Raw genomic sequence first — 16,642 nt, 5'->3', positions numbered from 1 at the left:
AGAAGGAGCTGTGGTGAGTGAGTGAGTGGAAGATATATCCCTATGAGGAAAAAGGATTCAAAGAAGGGGATAAACCAACCATGGTTAACCAAGGAAGTTAGAGATAGTGTCAAATTGAAAGAAAAAACATACAATGTGGCAAAGATTAGTGGTAAGGCATAGGATTGGGAAAGTTTTAAAAACCAACAAAAGATGACCAAAAAAAATAAAGAGGGAGAAAATAAACTTTGAGGGTAAACTAGTAACTAATATAAAAATGGACAGTAAGAGCATCTTTAAATATATAAGAAGGAAGAGAGAGGCCAAAGTGAACATAGACCCCTTAGCGAATGAGGCTGGGGAAATAATAATGGGGAACCAGGAAATGGCAGAGGGGTTGAATAAATATTTTGCTTCAGTCTTCATGGTAGAAGATACTAATAGCATTCTAAAAATACTAAATAATCAAGGGGCAAAAGGGGGAGGGAATAAATACAATAACTATCACTAGAGAAAAAGTACTAGGGAAACTAATGGGGCTAAAGGCTGTTTGGCCCCCTGGACCTGATGGGTTATATCCTAGGATGTAGCTACAGAGAGAGTGGATGCACTGGCATTAATCTTCCAAGAATCCTTAGATTCTGGAAAAGTCCCAGAAGATTGGAGAACGGCCAATGTAACAAACGTAATCTAATCAGAGTCTGCATAGCTTCATGAAGGGGAGATCATGCCTAACAAATTTATTAGAATACTTTGAGGAGGTGACAAGCTGGCTAGATAAAGGGGAACCAGTAGATGTAATATATTTGGATTTCCAAAAGGCATTTGATAAGGTACCACATGTGAGGCTACTTAATAAGGTAAGAGCCCGTGGTGTTAGGGGTGGTATATTAGCATGGATAGAGGGTTGGCTAACTAATGGAAGACAGGGAGTTGGGATAAGGGGGGCATTTTCAGGATGGCAACCTGTAACTGATGGGGTGCCACAAGGATCAATGCTGGGGCCCCAATTATTTGCAATACATATTAATGAGTTAGATGAGGGAAGTGAATGTACTATCGCCAAGTTTGTGGATGACACAAAAATAGGTGGGAAGGCAAGTGGTGAGGATGACACAAAGAGTCTACAGAGGGATAAAGACAGATTAAGTGAGTGGGCAAAAACTTGGCAGATGGAATATAGTGTGGGAAAATGTGAGGTTATGCACTTTGGCCGGAAGAATAGAGGAGCTGAATATTATTTAAATGGAGAAAGACTGAAGAAGGCCACAGCACAAAGGGATTTGGGGTCCTTGTGCATGAATCACAAAAAGCTAACATACAAGTTCAGCAGGTAATAGGAAAGGCACATGGAATGCTAGCCTTTATTTCAAAGGGAATGGAGTATAAAAATAGAGAAGTCTTGCTATAACTATACAAGGCACTAGTTAGACCACACCCAGAATACTGTGAACAGTTTTGCTCCCCTTATCTAAGGAAAGATATACTGGCATTGGAGGCAGCCCAGAGAAGGTTCATTAGGTTGATCCCGGGTATGGGGGGGTTTTCTTATGAGGAGAGGTTGAGTAGGTTGGGTCTGTACTCGTTGGAGTTTAGAAGAATGAGAGGCGACCTTATTGAAACATATAAGACTCTTAGGAGCTTGACAGCGTGGATACTGAGAAGTTGTTTCCCCTTGTGGGAGAATCTAGGACCAGAGGGCATAATCTCAGAGTAAGGAGGCACCCATTTAAAACAGAGGTGAGGAGGAATTTCTTCTCTCAGAGGTTAGTCAATCAGCGGAATTCTTTACCACAGAGGACTGTAGAGGTTGGGTTGTTAAGTATATTATAGGCTGAGATAGACAGGTTTTTAATCACAAAGAGAATCAAGGGTTATGGGAAAAAGGCAGGAAAGTGCAATTGAGGATTATCGGATCAGCCACGATCTCATTGAATGACGCAACAGACTCGATGGGCCAAATGGCCTACTTTGGCTCCTACGTGTCACGGTCTTATGGAGCTGCTGCAGTGTATCTTGTACACTGTGTGTCGGTTGTGGAGGTATTAGATGTTGATCTGGTGCACGGGGTGTCAATCAAACAGGGTGCTTTGTCCTGGGTGGCGTTGAGCTTCTTGAGTGATGTGGGAGCTGCACTCATCCAGGCAAGTGGGGAGAATTCCGTCACACTCCTGACTTGTACTTTGTAGATGGTGGACAGGCTTTGGGGAGTCAGGAGGCGAGTTACTTGGTGTAGAACTCCCAGCCTCAGACCTTCTCTTGTAGCTACAGTATTTATATGGCTAGTCCAGTTCATCTTCTGGTCGATGGTAACCCCCAGAATGTTGACAGTGGGGGGGTTCAGTGATGGTACAGGCATTAAATGTCAAGGGGAGATGGTTGGATTCTCTCTTAAGCATTGTGCAATAATGGCCTGAATCATCTGGTCGGAGTGTGGGGGCAGGCCCCGCTCACTGACGCGTAAAATGATGCGCGGTGACGTCGGGCGTGTGTCCCGACGTCACCGCGTGTCATTTCGATCTTCGGTTCGGTGGGCGCGCAGCGGAGTCGACTGCACACCCACCGAACTGTCAAAGGCCTATTAAGGCCATTTAAATACCAAGTGAAACAATTAACAGGGCAGCCCGTCCAACCTTAAGGTTGACAGGGGGCAGGCAAAGAGCCCAGGCGGCCTCTGCGTTTTTCATGGACCCTCATCCACGGGCGTGATGAGGTTTCATGAAGGGTTTATAAATGTAATAAAATTCATTGACATGTCCCAGCTCATGTGACACTGTCAAATGAGGGTACATGTCTGAATAATTTTTTTATTTCTTTGTCTCAAGTTTTCCAAATCAAATTATTCTCCCTGAGGCAGCTTCTCCCTGAGACGTCAGGGAGATTACTGCGCTCTTTCGCGTACATGCACGAAAAAATCCAGACCCCGACTCTCCCTCCTCCCCCTGCCCGCACAGGTAGTGCTAAGCTGGGCGGGTCTTAATTGGCCTGTCTATGCAAAATGACGGTGCACAGCCAATCGCGGGTGGCAATCAGCTATGCACCCGCCCACGCCCGCTCCCGAACCACCTGCCTGACAGGGAGAAAATTCTCCCCAATTAGTGAACGTCCCCACTTCCGACCTTATGATGGAAGGAAGGTCGTTGATGAAGCAGCTGAAGATATTTGGGCCGAGGACACGACCCTGAGAAACTCCTGCAGTGATGTTCCGGGACTGAGATGATTGACCTCCAACAGCCATAACCATTTTCCTTTGTGCTAAGTATGACTCCAACCAGCAGAGAGTTTCCCCCCTGATTCCCATTGCCTCCAGTTTTGCTAGGGCTCCTTGATGCCACATTTGGTCAAATGCTGCCTTGGTGTCAAGGGCAGTCACTCTCACCTCACCTCTGGAATTCAGCTCTTTTGCTTATGTTTGAACCAAGGCTGTAACGAGGTCAGGAGCTGAGTGGCCCTGGCGGAACCCAAACTGGGCATCAGTGAGCAGGTAATTGCTAAGCCAGAGCTGCTTGACAGCACTGTTGATGACAGCTTTCATCATTTTACTGATGATCGAGAGTAGACTGATGATCGAGAGTAGACTGATGGGGTGGTAATTGGCTGCGTTGGATTTGTCCTGATTTTTGAGTACAGGTCATACCTGGGCAGTTTTCCACATTGTTGGGTAGATGCCAGTGTTGTAATTGTTCTGGAACAGTTTGGCCAGGGGCATGTCAAGTTCTGGAGCACAAGACTTTGGTACTATTGACGGAGTGTTGTCAGTGTCTATAGCCTTTATAGTATCCAGTGCCTTCAGCTGTTGCTTAATATCACGTGGAGTGAATCAAATTGGCTGAACACTGGCAGGTGTGATGCTGGGGACCTCAGGAGGAGGCTGAGATGGATTATCCACTAGGCACTGCTGGCTGAAGATGGTTTCAAATGCTTCAGCCTTATCTTTTGCACTGAGACCATAAGACCATAAGACATAGGAGCAGAAATTAGGCCATTCAGCCCATCGAGTCTGCTCCGCCATTCAATCATGGCTGATAAGTTTCTCAACCCCATTCTCCCGCCTTCTCCCCATAACCTTTGATCCCCTTACCAATCAAGAACCTATCTATCTCCATCTTAAATACACTCAATGACCTGGCCTCCACAGCCTTCTGTGGCAATGAATTCCATAGATTCACCACTCTCAGGCTAAAGAAGTTTCTCCTCATCTCTGTTCTAAAAGGTCTTCCCTTTACTCTGAGGCTGTGCCCTCGGGTCCTAGTCTCTCCTACTAATGGAAATATCCTCCCCACATCCACTCTATCCAGGCCTTTCAGTATTCTGTAAGTTTCAATCAGATCCCCCCTCATCCTTCTAAACTCCATCGAGTATAGACCCAGAGCCCTCAAACGTTACTCATATGTTAAGCCTTTCATTCCTGGGATCATTCTCGTGAACCTCCTCTGGACCCTCTCCAGGGCCAGCACATCCTTCCTGAGATACGGGGCCCAAAATTGCTCACAATATTCTAAATGTGGTCTGACCAGAGCCTTATAAAGCCTCAGCAACACATCCCTGCTTTTATATTCTAGTCCTCTCGAAATAAATGCCAACATTGCATTTGCCTTCCTAACTACCGACTCAACCTGCAAGTTAACCTTAAGAGAATCCTGCACTAGGACTCCCAAGTCCCTTTGCACTCCAGATTTCTGAATTCTCTCCCCATTTAGAAAATAATCTATGCCTCTATTCTTCCTACCAAAGTGCATGACCTCACACTTCCCCACGTTGTATTCCATCTGACACTTCTTTGCCCATTCTCCTAACCTGTCCAAATCCTTCTGCAGCCTCCCCGCCTCCTCAATACTACCTGTCCCTCCAGCTATCTTTGTGTCATCTGCAAACTTAGCCAGGATGCCCTCAGTTCCTTCATCTAGATCATTAATGTATAAAGTGAAAAGTTGTGGTCCAAACACTGACCCCTGTGGAACTCCACTAGTCACCGGCCGCCATCCTGAGAAGGACCCCCTTATCCCCACTCTCTGCCTCCTGCCAGATAGCCAATCTTCTATCCATGCTAGTACCTTGCCTCTAACACCATGGGCTCTTATCTTACTGAGCAGCCTCCTGTGCGGCACCTTGTCAAAGGCCTTCTGGAAGTCCAAGTAGATAACATCCATTGGCTCTCTTTTGTCTAACCTACTCGTTACCTCCTCAAAGAATTCTAACAGATTTGTCAGGCATGACCTCCCCTTGATGAAACCATGCTGACTTTGCCCTATTTTATCATGCACTTCCCAGTATTCTGCTGTCGTACAACATTGTTGAGGATGGGGATATTTGTGGAACCTCCTCCCCTAGTTCGTTGTTTAATTGCCCACCACCATTCACAACTTGATGTGACAGGACTGTAGAACATAAGAACATAAGAAATAAGTGCAGGAGTAGGCCATTCAGCCCCTCAAGCCTGCCGCACCATTCAATAAGATCATGGCTGATCTGCCCCAGGCCTCAACTCCTCTCTCGTGCCATATTTCAAAATCTATCTACCTCCTCTTTAAATACTTTTAGTGATCGAGCCTCCACAACTCTCTGGGGTAGAGAATTCCAGATATTCACCGTCCTCTGAGAGAAGAAATCCCTTTACATCTCAGTTTTAAATGAGTGTCCCTTTATTCTATAACTATGTCCCCTAGTTCAAGATTCCCCCACCAGTGGAAACATCTTCTCAACATCTATCCTGTCAAGCCCCCTCAGAATCTTGTACGTTTCAATAAGATCCCTCATTCTTCTGAACTCTAATGAATAAAGCCCTAACTTGTTTAGCTGTTCTCGATAAGTCACCCCCTTCATCCCAGGAATCATCCTAGTGAATCTCTTTTGAACTGCCTCCAATGCCAGTATATCCTTTCTTAAATAAAGGGACCAAAACTGTACACAGTACTCCAGGTGCAGCCTCACCAACACCCTGTACAGTTGTAACAAGACTTCCCTATTTTTAAACTCCAACCCCCTAGCAATACAGGCCAAAATTCCATTTGCCTTCTTAATTACTTGCTGCACCTGCATACTAACTTTTTTTGTTTCATGCACAAGAACACTCAGATCCCTCTGTGCTGCACTTTTTTTGAGTCTCTCTCCATTAAATAATAGTCTGCCTTTTGATTCTTCCTACCAAAATGCATGACCTCACACTTTCCTACATTAAAACCATCTGCCAAGTTTTTGCCCACTCACTCAACCTATCTATATCCCCTTGCAGATTCCTTATATCCTCATCACAACATGCCCTCCCACTTATTTTTATATTGTCAGCAAATTTGGATACATTACACTCTGCCTCCTGCTCCACGCCATTAATATAGATAGTAAATAATTGAGGCCCTAGGACTGATCCTTGTGGCACTCCACTAGTTACGTCTTTCCAATCTGAAAAAGACCCATTGATCCCAACTCTCTGTCTTCTCTGTGTTACCCGATCCTCAATCCATACATTACCCCCAATACCATGAGGTCCTATCTTGTGCAATAACCTTTTATGTGGCACCTTATCGAATGCCTTCTGGAAATCCAAATACACTGCATCTACTGGTTCCCCTTTATCAACTCTTGTTATATCCTCAAAGAACTCTAGCAAATTTGTCAAACATGATTTCCCCTTTCACAAAACCATGTTGACCCTGTTTATTGTGTTAAGCTTTTCTAAATATCCTGCTATTTCTTCCTTAATAATGGACTCTAGCATTTTCTCAACGACAGATGTTAGGCTGACTGGCCTATAGTTTCCTGCTTTTTGTCTCCCTCCCCCTCCCTTCTTGAACAGAGGCGTTTACATTAGAGGTTTTCCAATCCACTGGGCTGGATTTTACCGTCGGCGAGCGGGGGTGGAGCCTGCTCGCCGACGCGTAAAATGACGCACAGTGACATCGGGTGGAACTCCCGATGTCACCGCGCCCCATTTAAATTTTCAGGAAGGCGGGGGCGCAGCAAAATCAGCTGCGCGCCCGCCAACCTGTCAATGGCCAATTGAGGCCATTGACAGGATCACTTAAACAATTAAAGGACCTGCCCGTCCAACCTTAAGGTTGGCGGGTCAGCCAGGAGCCCCGGCGGGGAATAGAAAAAACATGAAACCTCATCCACTGGCGGGATGAGGTTTCATGTAGGGTTTTAAAAATTTTAATAAAGTTTTTTTGGAAATTATGAACATGTCCCAACTCACATGAGGGGACATGTAAGGGAAATTTTTTTTTCTATTTTTTAATATTTTTGAAAGTAGAGGTGATCTCCCTGAGGCAGCACTTAGCCTCAGGGAGATGAGTGCTCTCTATCGTGCGCATGCATGAAAGAGCACACTCTTGACTTTAGGCATTTCCCGCCCACCCCCCCCCCCAACACAGGAAGCGCACAGTAAAATGACGCCACGCCTCCGATTGGGGGTGCCAATCAGAAGCGTGCCCGCACGCACCCACCCATCAACTTCCCCCCTGACGGGGGGAAAATTCAGCCCACTGGAACCCTCCCGGAATCCAGAGAGTTCTGGAATATTTCGACCAATGTCTCCACTATCTCTGCAGCCACTTTCTTTAAAACCCTTGGGTGCAGGCCATCAGGTCCTGGCGACTTGTCTGCCTTTAGTCCCATTAGCTTGTCAAATACTTTGTCCCTTGTGGTAGAAACTGTTACAAGATCTTTCCTCCCATTAGCTCCTTGCTTATCTGATATATTTGGGATGCTTATAGTGGCCTCCACCGTGAAGCCCAATGTAAAATATTGGTTTAAACTATCTGCCATTTCCCTGTTCCCCGTTATCAATTCTCCAGTCGCATCCTCCAAGGGTCCCACGCTCACCTTAGCCACTCTCTTTCTTTTTATATTCCTGCAGAAACTCTTACTGTTGGTTTTTATATTTCTTGGCAATTTACTTTCATAATCAATTTCCTCCCTTTTTATTAGCTTTTTAGTCATCCACTGCTGGTTCCTAAAAAATTCCCAATCCTCTGGCCTACCACTAGTTTTTGCTGCTTTGTATGCCTTAGTTTTTGATTGGATACTCTCCTTGACCGCCTTTGTTAACCAAGGGTGGTTCATCCTTCTCATCGAGTCCTACATTTTGACCGGGATAAATGTTTACTGGCGTATGAAATATCTGCTTAAATGTCTGCCACTGCTCATCCACTGACCTTCCTCTTAGTCTATTTTCCCAGCCTACTTTAGACAACTCTTTCTTCATACCTCTGTAATTGCCCTTATTTAGGTTGAGGACACTGGTTTGAGACCCGAGTTGTTGTGATGTCCTCAAACTCCACTCTGGCTGCAGGAGGGCAGCAACATTACCACTCCGGCTTGGTAAGCGATGGCAGTGGTGAACGGTGCCAATGCTGCACAATGTCATGGGTGATTTTAATCTGCATATTGACTAGACAAATCAGGTTGGCAGGGGTAACATAGAAGACAAATTTGTAGAGTGCACCGGGCATTGTTTCTTAGAGCAATACTTTGCAGAACCTACCTGGGAATAGGCTATTTTAGATCTAGTAATGTGTTATGAAGATATCGTAATTAAGGATCCTCTAGGGGGTAGCAATCACAGCATGGCAGAATTTCAAATTCAATTTGAGGGTGAGCAACTCGGGTCTCAAACTAGTGTCCTCAACTTAAATAAGGGCAATTACAGAGGTATGAAGAAAGAGTTGTCTAAAGCGGGCTGGGAAAATAGACTAAATGGAAGGTCAATGGATGAGCAGTGGCAGACATTTAAGCAGATATTTCATACGCCAGCAAACATTTATCCCGGTCAAAAAGAAGGGCTCGATGAGAAGGTTGAACCACCCATAGTTAACAAAGGCAGTCAATCTGAATTAGAAATTCTACCATGTTGTGATCGCTACCCTCTAGAGGATCCTTAACTACGATATCTCTTATTAATCCCACATTACTAGATCTAAAATAGCCTGTTCCCAGGTAGGTTCTGCAAAGCATTGCTCTAAGAAACAATCCCCGACGCACCCTACAAATTTGTCTTCTATGTTACCCCTGCCAACCTGTGAAAACTGAAGCCGTGTTTTCAGATGATGTCGCCAAGGGGCATGAGGATGAGAAATGGGAGGGGCCAAGGTTGGATTCTTGGGGGACACCAGATGTAACTGTGCATGAACAGAGAGAGAAGCCATTGCAGGTGATACCCTTGTCATGATTAGATGGATAAGAATGGAACCAGGCAAGTGCAGTCCCACCCAGTGAAGAGGTGTTAGAGGACGATGATGCAATCAATTGTGTCAAAGGCTGCAGGCAGGCTGAGAAGGATAGGGAGGGATAGTTTACCTTTGTCACAGTCACGTAGGATGTAATTATATCTTTGACAAGAGCTGCTTTGCTAACATAACTGAACCGAAAAGTGGCACTGATCAGGTAAAGTGATTTGAAGTGTTTCAATGGGATAGATATCACTGTGTCCAGCTGAAAATTTCTCCAGTGAGGTGAGGTTGTCACTTTGGTGTCAGCCGTGGGTCTGTGGGTAGCACTGTCCCTTCTGAGACCAAGAGCGGAATCGCTTGGTCCCGTTGGTAGCGGGCGTCATTGGGGGGCGGGGTGGGGCAATCCGCCGGGAGGGGCAGAAATCAGGGGCGTGAAAGCACAGCGGGATCATCTGATGGTGCGGCCGAACGCGAGTCCCGCTGGAGGCCGGCATGAACCCGATTTGCATCCCGCTAATGGGATGCAAAGTAAATCCCGACTGGAATTGCCACCACCCCACCGACCACGTCAGGTTTACCATTACGCTGGCAGGAAAACATGCCGGCCCAGAATACACCTGGACAAGTGTGACATGCTGAAGTCAGGACTTACCATTAGGGGCCTTGCTCAGTATCACGGACGTCCAAGAAAAATAAAATGTCGGAGTCCTGCAGCTACCGGACACTGGAGGAATACGTGCATCACGTGCTGGGTGGATTTTGATGGACGTGGATCCACCGTGAAGCAGCTCACGGAAAGCGGAAGGTCTCCGTTGATGTTTCGGACCCGCTTCGGAACATCACGGCCTTGGCCAGGCGCTGCCACGGATGATCGACGAGGTGAGGGACAGGAAGTTCCAGCTGTGAGTGGGAGAGGAAGGCGTACGAGGTGGGGTGGGAGAGGGAGGTGTACGGGGAGGGGGTGAGGTTGGGAAGGGGAGGAGGGAGTATGGGGGAGGACAGTGTAATGGGGGAGATTGCAGCAAGTGGGGAGGTATTTGTAAGGGGGGAGGAAAGTGTAAGGGAGGGAGCTTGAGGCGGGGGGTGCAAGGAGTTCGAAGGTGGAAGGTATGTGGGATAGGAGGCAGTTGAGAGGGGGAGAGGGGAGTTCAGAGTGGGGGAGGTGTCCGGGGGGAAAAGGGAGTTCAGAGGGGGGGAGGTATCTGGGGGGAGGAGGGAGTCCTGGGGGAGGAGGGAGTTCGGAGGGGGAAGGTGTCAGGGGGCGGAGGAGAGAGTAAGGGTGGAGGAGGGAGTAAGGGTGGAGGAGGGAGTAAGGGTAGGGATGTCCAGGTGAGCATGCGAGGAAGGGGTCTGTGGAGTCAATGACTGCCTCCTGGGGAGTGAACGAGGGTGGGCGTGGTAGGAGGGAATGGTGAGTATGAGAGGAGGCAGAGGAAGGTGGTAGGGTGAGAGGGTGAGGGTGCGGCGGTAGCAGCAGAAGGGACAGTGAGGGTGGTTGGTGGGAACTCGGACGCAGAAACAGATCCCGGGGGTGGAAAGGAGTTCAGGGAGGTCAATGTGGATGGGGGTGAGATTCTGAGGAAGGTAGGGAACATGCACGTTCACCTAGACATCCTGGAAAGACAAGGGGTGAGGTTAGTAGGTGATGGTGGGGAGGTGGAAGGTGATAGCAGTGGGGTCGACAGTGATGGGGGAAAGGGCATGGGTGACTGGGGGAGGGGAAAGGACAGCGAAGCGAACAATATACTTCGCTACGACCATGATTGTCGAAATTGAAAGTGAATGGAGCCTCAAGTTGGACGGGCACAGGTGCTGCATGGGATTGTGATCAGTGGGTGGACGGGGATGCAGGTCAGCTCAGATGGACAAATGCCCGGCAGTGAGATGTGATGGAGGAAGGATTTGCGTGTCTGGGCGAATGCTTGCACAAGGCTCCGAAAGGCCCAGCCAGACACACACTGCTCCCTCCAGAATCACTGGTGGTCCAACTACGTGCAGCTGAACTGCTAGTGGGGGTGGGGAGATGCAATGGGAGGACTCGCGAAGGTTGTAAATAAAGCTGAAAGACATCATTGCATATTATTCAGCAAGAGTGAATACATTTTCAGATTATGAATTGTCAAAATGTGTTCACCCGTGCAACCACTTGTGATCAGAATTTCTAGGCCTACCACTTCTAGGTGCTGCCCTGACATCTGCAGCAGGGGTGGAGACAGCCTGTGCAATGCTTTGCCCTGTTGCCTCAGCATGTGTCCTGTGGAGAGCTGAGGCCTTGAGGCCCCTGCTGCCTTGGCTGTCCTGTTGGCCAGCTGCTTCCCCTGCAGTGACAGAGAAGAAGGCTGAGATGGGGGGGTGGTGTGGTGGGGGGGGTCACAGGCAAATGGGACTCAGAGGGAGCAGACAGCCTGTGAGATTCCTGAGTGGATGACCCGGGGTATCCAGCTGCTGCTCCTCCTCCCTTCAGGTGCCGGAGTGCCCTGGCCTGACTCCTTGAGGGGTAGGAGCACCTGGAGGGACGTTGAGGTGTCCCATTTCCCTCTCACGTTGCCACAGCAGGAGCTCACCCATGGCCACCATGATGGAGTGCAGGTATACATGCATTCTGCTGGCCCAGGGTCTCCATGGCATCCACCAACCTTCCCAAGGAGACCTCATATGTGCACATGTGGGCACCATTTCACCAGAGAGCAGACGGATGCACTCCTCTAACTCATGTGCCACTCTGTTGAGGGCTTCCAACAGCTCTGCGTTCCCCGCCTTCTCCAGGGTGAGCTGGAAGGCTGAATCCAGAGGCCCGTCATCTGACTCGGACCTCACAGATGCCTCTTCCCCAGCAGTCCTCCGAGTGCCGGGGAGCTCGGCTGAACCTGCCTCCTCCTGCTGCGGACACGTGTCCATGTGGTGACCACCAGATTGTGAATCTGAGCCCGCTCTAGATCTAGCTCCCACCGAGGTGTCCGTCTTTGCGCTGCTGGAGGGTGTGGGTAAGCGCTATGATGGGTCTTCCAGGCTGCTTATTTCCAGCTCTTCAGTGGAGAAGATGTCCTCTTCGCTGGAGGTGAGGACCTGTATGGAGCTGAGGGACTGGCTGGCTGAGGGCATCAATCACTTGGCAGAGCTCCCTGTGAACTAAAGTAGAGATAATTAGTGCATGGCAGCAGAGTCAAAAACAGGAGAGAGAGCACTCACAGTGGTGCTGAGGGAGAGATAATGTGGTGCAGGATCTTCATGTGGGTGTTCGCCACAGGTACCGTCCACACCCTCACCAGTCAGTGCGATGGCACACTCCTCAAAGAGAGTGAGGGGGCTAATGTGGGCCACTCCACCTCCGGTCTGGGAGCTCTCCCTGCTGTTGTGAGCCAGCTTCTCCTGCATGAAAGCAGATGGAGAGAGTGCGAGCAAGACACATGGCACTGTGCGGAATATTTGTGTGCTGAGCAGAGCCATGGACGTGATGAGGATGGGAGCTCCAGAGGATATGAGCCTGATGGAGATGTGAGGGTGTGTGCGAGACTTAGTGGTGTTGTCCCTTGAGGTGTGAGATCCCTGTGAATATGTGAGGGGTTTGCGAATGTGTGAGTTGAGAGTGATGAAATGGTTGACTTACCCTGGCGGAACAGATGAGACCATTCACCCTTTTCTGCACTGGGTGGTTGACCTCCTCTGTGCTCCTGTGGCACTGAGCATCGCTGCCACCGCCTCCCATGCCGGATTGGTGACTCTGGTGGACCTGCTGCGACCAGAGTGGTGTTAGAGGACGTTGCAGCGGCCGTCCACTGAGTCCAGCAGGCGCCCCAGAGAGGCGTCACTAAATCTGGGGGCTGCCGTTTTCTTTACTTTTGGGGCCACCTGTTGCCTGGAGCAGGCCTGACCTGTAGACGTGAAGCGGGCATGTGCCCTGGTGCACTTTAAATACAGTGCCCGGAGCGACGAAGCACTGAGGTCACAGGCAAATCTGAGCCCAACCACCTGGCGATCTGGGATGTTCCCTGTGAATGCATCAATAATGAGGCCAGGAAGGGAACGACATGGTGTGAAAACCCGCCAATGTGGCTGGCGGGTAAAATGACTTTTTTCACTACCCCACTACCACACTTGGTGCAAATTTGGGATGATTCCACGCAGAAGGCTGTAGGTTTGAATCCCTGTCCAGAAACTTGAGAACTTAAATTTAGACTGGCACTCCCAGTGGAGTTACTGAGGGAGCAGTGACAGAGATACCATCTATCAGGTGAGATGTTAAATCAAGGCCACTCCTGCCCTTTCAGGAGGACATAAATGATCCCGTGGCACTATTTGAAGAGGAACATGGGAGCTCTCTTAATTTAGAAACACAGAGTATGGATACTAGGCTTGTTACTAATTGGCTAGATATAACAAGTGGTGTTCCACAGGCAAGTGGCCTTAACTTTTCACTATCTATGTTAAGGACTTGGGTAGAGGAATGTAGAGTTGTTTATCTAAGTTTGTAGATAACAGTAAGTTAGGAGGCACAGTGAATTGTGTGTAAGGGAGCACAAAGTTATTAATGTACATAATCAGAAATCCTCCTTTGTGTCATGTTGCAATATGACTGTGCTAAATGGAACAGTTTCAGAACTGATCTAGCAGCTCAAACCTGGGCATCACTGAGGTGCTGAATCCCCCACTATCAACATCCTGGGGGTTACCATTGACCAGAAACTGAACTGACCAGCCACGTAAATACTGTGGCTACAAGAGTAGGTCAGAGGCTGGGAATTCTGCGAAGAGTAATTGACATCGTAACTGCCCACCATTTACATGACCCAAGTCAGGAGTGTGATGGAAAACTCTCCAGTTGCCTGGATGAGTGCCGCTCCCACAACACTCAAGAAGCTTGACACCATCCAGGACAAAGCAGCCCACTTGATTGGCACCACCTTCACTCGACGCACAGTGGTAGGCAGTGTATACCATCTACAGGTATGCAGAGAGAGTGATCCTGAGGGGAAACGGTTGGAGGGACCATCAGGTACGAGTGATGGCAGAAAGTCAACATGTTTTCTGGCATGGAAGCCAGAGTTTGAGCGCAAGCTGAAAGCAGAATAATGAGAAAGAAATTCAACACTGCAGCAGGATTGGATTGGATTGGTGGCTGTTTCAGTCTTTCAGAAGCAGGGGTTCTTTTTTTTCTGATCAAATCAGGGACGAATCTTAACGTTATTCCTTGTCAGTTTACATAGCAGTCTACTAAATAGAGGCATTTAAAAATATTTCCAGAGTTTTAGCGCTCAGTGCAAGTTAGTACCAAGTGAGCAGATCGACCACAGGAACATTGGGGTTGTTAAGGTGGATGGTCACCACACGATTCCATTGCACCAGCAGCAGAAACAGCGACTACCCCCGTGAGGATCACCATGAGGTTTCCTCCCTCTTGAACAGCTCCAGGAATATTGTAAATCCCACTTTGAAGGATCCGCCGCTGGGAAAATCCTGCAGGCAGAAGATGGCTGCCAGCTTTTCAGAATTGGAAAAGGATTTGAAGAAGGCACGATCGATGGGTGCACCCCCTTCGCTGTTTATCACCACCACCCAAATGGTGTTACACATCCTGGGCTTACAGCTTGGCCATTGGTTGTAGCCGTTGCTTAAGTCTTCACAGGACAGGCTTCAAGGCCTGGGCCAGCATGAAAACAACAACCACAGGAGAGCTCCAACCCTAACAGGGTAAAAGGCTGAAGCCCACACAGAGAACCCCCCCCACCCAAAATAAAATATCACTCAAAGCATTGCAATTCACACTCCTCCTGGGAGGACCATCACAGTCTCTACCCTGCCAGGTAAGTTAGAAAGAGAGAGATGCACTCAGGGAACTTTGGCACTACCTGCCTGGTCCTCCATGTCTATCTGGAAGTTACCCATTCCCTCTTTGCCTGCACACTCTTAAGGTGCAGCAGTCCACCTGAAATGTGCTTTGTGTCTTGTGGAGGCTCCCCAAACGGTCCAGCTGTTATTCTATTTCCAAACCTTGAACTCCTTGCTAATGACACTTGCTACACATGTGTTTTTTTTCCAGGGCGGAAGAAGCATTCTGGAGTTCCCACGTGACACAGATGCGTGTTAATGGAGCTGAGGTTGTATGATGTTTCTATTTATTAGACCACTAACTAAAATGATGAGAAATAAAAGTAAGACTTAAAATTTAATATGTAAAACTTCACATTTTTCAAACCCAGTTTAATCATTCTAGTTCCTTATCTTATATCCTTGCCTCAATAGTGATCTTAACTCCTTAGTATTAATTGTATCAATTGAGATTAAGTACATACAGGTGAAGGGCATTGATTGGATAGTTACTTGAGCACATATAAAGAGACACTGACACAAAAGCCAAGTGGAGTCAGGAGATATGTACCTAAATGTTTCATTCTGTGAATAAAATCTATTCCAAGTAAAGACTGGCTCTGGTTTCTTCCTTCATCAACTGGCTATCAGGAGTATAATACCCATGGCTCAGCTCTAGCTCCTTGGTTATGACATTGCTTGTTCACTCTGTGGTTTTTTAGTGATGTCCTGTCGATCTCTCTGTGCCTGCACTGAATTAATGCTCCCTGAGCCTCAATCCTCCCACAACACTCTCAGTAGATCGACAAAAACTGTCTCTGTTGCTTGGGATGTCTAACACTAAGGGGTATAAACCAAAAAATAGAGCCAATTCTTTCAAGAATGAAGTAAGGAAACACATATAATCAAAAGATGGTAGACATTTGGAACCCTCTCACTAATAGCAATTGATGCTCAATCAATTGTTAATTTTAAATCTGAGGTTAATATATTTTTGTTAACCAAAGGTATTAAGGGTTATGGGACAAAGGCAGGTTTATGGAGTTAGGCCATAGCCCAGCCATGATCTCAGTAAATAGTGGAACAGGCTTAAGGAGCTAAATGGCCTCCTCCTATTCCAATGTTCCTATGTTCCAATGCAGCAATGTGCTCAGGCTCCTTTGACAGCACCTCCCAAACCCATGACCTCTACTTTTTAAAAGGACAAGGGCAGCGGACGTGTGGGAACACCACCATCTGCAATCGCCTCTCCAAGTCACCCACCATTCTGACTTGAAACGATATCACTGTTCCTTCACTGTCATTGGGTCAAAATCCTGGAACACTCTCCCTAACAGCACCCTGGCTGCACTTAACATCATACGGACTGCAGCAGTTCAAGAAGGTGGTTCACCAGCAACTTCTCAAGGGCTATAAGAGATGGGCAATAAATGTTGGCCTTGCCAGTGATGCCCACATCCCATGAAGGAATAACAAAGATATGAATGAGAAAAACTATGGCAGATGGTGTTTAACATGAGGAAGCATGAGAGCATCATCTTTAGATTCAGGAAAGACAAACTGGACTATCTTCTTAATGGTGAGATACCAGGAATCACAGAAGGAGGCCATTCAGCCCATTGTGTCTGCACCTGCTGTCTGAATAAGCGATCTCATTAGTGTCATTCTTCAGCTTTTTCCCCATAACTCTG

General features: G+C 47.7%; 1 long non-coding RNA gene across 1 annotated transcript in view; it reads left to right on the top strand.

The window, feature by feature from the left end:
- The window catches only part of LOC144691843 (uncharacterized), a 386,040-nt gene extending 370,486 nt beyond the window's left edge, over positions 1-15,554 (top strand). Inside the window, exon 6 of the long non-coding RNA XR_013579224.1 lies at positions 15,184-15,554. This is a non-coding gene — a long non-coding RNA (uncharacterized LOC144691843). The remainder of the gene's footprint in view (positions 1-15,183) is intronic.
- Positions 15,555-16,642: the final 1,088 nt, after the last annotated feature.

This window comes from Cetorhinus maximus, chromosome 16, assembly GCF_964194155.1.
Source record: "Cetorhinus maximus chromosome 16, sCetMax3.hap1.1, whole genome shotgun sequence".
In the NCBI taxonomy this organism is placed as follows: Eukaryota; Metazoa; Chordata; class Chondrichthyes; order Lamniformes; family Cetorhinidae; genus Cetorhinus; species Cetorhinus maximus.
The sequence above is the reverse complement of the archived record's forward strand: the minus strand, read 5'-3'. Positions and strand labels throughout refer to the sequence as shown.